This window comes from Carica papaya, chromosome 9, assembly GCF_054855325.1.
Source record: "Carica papaya isolate Zhongbai chromosome 9, ASM5485532v1, whole genome shotgun sequence".
Taxonomy (NCBI): domain Eukaryota; kingdom Viridiplantae; phylum Streptophyta; class Magnoliopsida; order Brassicales; family Caricaceae; genus Carica; species Carica papaya.
The window spans coordinates 8,958,002-8,962,359 of record NC_142317.1 but is presented as its reverse complement, the minus strand read 5'-3'; the positions used below and the strand labels follow the sequence as shown (position 1 = coordinate 8,962,359).

The 4,358-nt window shown below is 31.6% G+C and overlaps 1 non-coding gene across 1 annotated transcript; it reads left to right on the top strand.

The window, feature by feature from the left end:
- The first annotated feature begins 3,974 nt into the window (after window positions 1–3,974).
- On the top strand, window positions 3,975–4,081 carry LOC148239788 (small nucleolar RNA R71). The gene has a single exon (XR_015816628.1). It is a non-coding gene; the product is annotated as a small nucleolar RNA R71 (small nucleolar RNA).
- Window positions 4,082–4,358: the final 277 nt, after the last annotated feature.

Genomic DNA, 4,358 nt, shown 5'->3' with positions numbered 1-4,358 from the left:
GTATATGCACACATGTCATCCTGTGACCGTTCTAGTTGGGATTAATTCATTTTTTTCATTAGTGATTACACTTATGCCCCTTTTTTAGGTATTACATGTACATGGCTTACCCACTCACTATCTAAAATTGGGAAACTAATCCCTGCATCCAAGATTTTAATCACTTCAGCCTTCACTACATCTTTCATGTGAGGCTTTAACCTATGTTGATACTTGATAGAAGACTTGTAGTTATCTTCTATTAAAATTTTATGCATGTAAAGTAAATGACTAATACCTTTCATATTATTTATACCCTATTCTATGGCCCTACTCTTTTTCCTAAGCACACACAACAAAGCCTCTTCTTGTTCTTTATATAAAGAATCAGAAATAATCACTAGAAGAGTGGAGTTCTTATCGAATATACATACTTAAGTGTGAAGATAACTGTTTTAGCTCAAGTTTGAGCGGCTCGTCAATGGAAGGTTTTTTGGTGTACGTTCATTTTTCTAACTTCTCCTTTATTGCACCATCATCTTCTTGACCATTCTCTTTATTTAATTTGCAACTTCCTAGCCATCAAGGTCTTTTCTTATTTTAGTGAGACTTTTGGACACACACTCATTATTTATATCAATATTAAAACATTCATCAGTGTTCAATGGGAATTTTGAGGTATTAACAATATTAAAAGTTACCCATTCATCCCTAACTCGCAATGTTAGCTTACCATCATGCACGTCAATTAATGTTTTCTCTATCCAAGGAAAGGTATTCCAAGTATGAGTGGAACTTCTGATACGGAATCCAGAATCAATTAACGTAATCAAAAATTCTGCATATAATCTTAGTATTAAGAATCATAAAGCTCTCAACAAATCCTCCCTACTTGACCTACATTTAACACATGAATGTCAATTAGGGTAATTGGGATAGTTTGAATTGATTAAAAACGCCACAAGTATGAACTTAATAAATTAGAAATCAACTTGAAAGAAAATTAATAAAACACCATAAGGATTTACCTTGATAAGTTGAATCAATTCCCATTCAACAAAAAGGTTAAAAAACCTAAATAGTTGAAAACTAAAACTTCATAGTTTTATTATTCTCAAACTTGAATGATTACAATTGTGAATTGAGCACCTATTTATAAAGTATGTCATGTGCAATACAAGGAAATAAATCTCATAACTTAATTGTTGAAAATTAAATATTGTCTTGAATGAGAACATAATGAAAATTAAGAAGATTTTGAATAAAATTTATTAGATAGGATATTCTCTTTTTAAATGAGAATATTTTGATTAATTGTGGAGGAATTAAGAGAAGTAAATATGGTTAATTAAGACTAACATTAAAGGAGCAAAAAGGCCACCCATATCTTTATTAAACTATGAGGATTAGTTATTTAAGAAATGAGATTTGATTTCCTCTACCTTTATCACATGGTTTAGGAAGAAGTCTTCCCTCTTAGCTAATTCTCCCTTTAAAGAAATTCTTTTCTTTTTCCTTGTTCATATCCTCCCCTTCCCTTTTCAAAAATGATGCGTCCTCGAATCGAACACTTCCTATGCGGGGTTTCACCAATTGTACTTTCTTTGAGAAAATGTCATTGGCTGAAATGTTGTATAAGGTTATTGCGAAAATTTACAAGGAATGGTTAGCAAAAAAATAACACTCTCTCACATATTTCACTCCTTGTGTTTTACTCAACCTCTTTCCTTCAAGTTGAATGTGATAATTGAGTTTTCTTGAATCAAGTTTTGTTTATGACACTTTAAGGAATCCTACAGAAAGAAAATAGTAAAATAATTCTAAAAGTAACAGTTCAAACACACAGATGAAGATAATATGTATTTTATGTATGATGTTAAGTAATTAGGGTGTAATTAGTTACTTAGAGATATAATGGAACAAAAGCACAATGAAAAAATTAGTGATCAAAAACTCCGTATATAATATTAGTATTAAGAATCACAAAGCTCTCAACAAATCCTCCCTAATTGATCTACATTTAACACGTGAATATTAACCAAGATAATTGGGATAGTTTGAATTGATTAAAAATACCACAAGTATGAACTTGATAAATAAGAAATCAATTCAAAAGAAAATTGATAAAACACCACAAGAATTTACTTTGATAAGTTGAATCAATTCCCATTCAACAAGAAGGTTAGAGAAACCTAAGTAGTTGAAAACTAAAATTTCATAATTTTATTATTCTCAAACTTGAATGATTACAATTGTGAATTGAAAACGTATTTATAGAGTAGGCCATGTGTATTACAAGGAAATAAATTTTCTAAATTAATGGAAGAAAATTAAATCTTGTCTTGAATGAGAACATAATAAAAATTAAGAAGATTTTAAATAGAATATGTTAGACATAATATTCTCTTTTTAAATGAAAATATTCTGATTAATTGTGTAAGAATTAGAGGAAGTAAATATGATTTAATTAAGACTAGCCATTAAATGAGCAAAGAGGCCACCCATATCTTTCCTAAACCATGAGGATTAGTTATTTAAGGAATGATATTTTATTTCCTCTTCCTTTAAGATACCTCATGGGTTAGGAAGAAATCTTCCCTCTTGGCAGATTCTCCCTTTAAAGAAATTCTTTTTCTTTTCCTTGCTCACATCAATTTCTCTATCAACTTCCATGCCTAAGACCACAGAGTCGAAAGGGAAGATGAAGTTCTCCATCTTTAGTAGCACATCCTCTATTATTCCCAATAGATATCTCACCGATCTATTTACTAATTACAATGACATTGTTCTGGGCTTCACCTTGCCAATACCTAGTTTTTTATACACCAAATAAGGTATTAAGTTAATACTAGCACTAAGATCACAAAGAGCTTTGTTAAAATAAGATATCCAATATAGTAAGGTATAATAGTAAAACTCCCAGATCTTTCACTTTAGGAGGTAGCTTATTCTGAATGATGACATTGCATTTCTTGGTGAGCATAACAATCTCGTGATCTTCCAAGCTCCACTTCTTTGCTAAAATCTCCTTAAGAAACTTAACATAACTTGGCATTTGAGTAAGAGCCTCTGCAAAAGGAATATTAATGTGAAGTTTTCTGAATATATCAAGAAATTTAAGGAAATTTTTATCTTCATTATGTTTTTTGAGGTGCTGTGGAAATGAAACTATTGGCACATAGGGTTTGACCACCACTTGTATCTTTCCTTCTTCTTATTCTTCATTCTCTTTCTCTTCCTTTTCCTTTAGGGTTGCTTCATCATTTCTTATATCTACCAATTACTTGCCTTGACTTGTTCTTTTGGATTTGTCTCTATGTTACTTGGCAAGGTACCTTGATCTCTTCCATTGATCATGCTTGCTAATTGACCCATCTGGATCTCGAGGTTCTTGATCGAAGCTTGCTGGTTTTGCAACATTAATGGTTGATTCTATATTGTTGCTTCAATATTTGTTGCAAACTCTGTTGTGTTCTTATGAATGGCTACGATCATATCTTCAAAAGAGGGCTTCTTTTCTTGAAGCTGAAACCTTAGGGGAGGCCCAACCACATCATATTAATTTCTCCATGAAAAAATTGGATGATTTCTCATCACAGGATTGCACGTGTTGTAGTATGGGTTGTATGGTGGCCTTCCACGTCCAGCTACAAAAATCACTTATTCTGCCTCATGTTCTTGAAAAAGATCACCAAATACACCATGCACATGAGAATTAATAACATTAACACTCTTTTGATCAATTTTTTTTAAATAAAGAATCAATTTTTACATTAAGAGTAGTTAAAGCATTAATATCATATAATCCAACATTTTTCTTAGGTTGAAGTCTTTCTGTTGGCCATTGATAAGTATTCATGACCATCTCTTCCAGTAGCTCATAAGCATCATCTGTTGACTTCCCTATTAAAGCACCTCCAACAGCTGCATCGATTGTGATCATGGTTTGTTGGCTCAATCCATTATAAAACGTTTGGACCAACAACTACTTAGGTAACCCATGATGAGGACATCTTCAATTTAACTCCTTGAATCGCTCCTATGCCTCATACAATGTCTCTCTATCCATTTGATAGAAATTTATGATATCGTTTCTCGTCCTTGCCATTTTGATTGGTGGGAAAAACTTAGCTAAAAATTTTCGAGCTAAGTCTTCCCATGTAGTAATTGTGCCTACAGGAAGAGAATATAACAAATTCTTAGTTTTATCTCTTAAAAAAAAGGAAAAAGTCTAAGTCTAATTTCATCATTAGAAATACTATTTTGTTTAAAAGTATCATAAATTTCTAAAAAATTAAAGAGATGCGAATTAGGATCATCATTTGGTAAACCCCCAAACTGAATTGAGGTTTAGATCATCTGAATAATCGCAGGCTTAA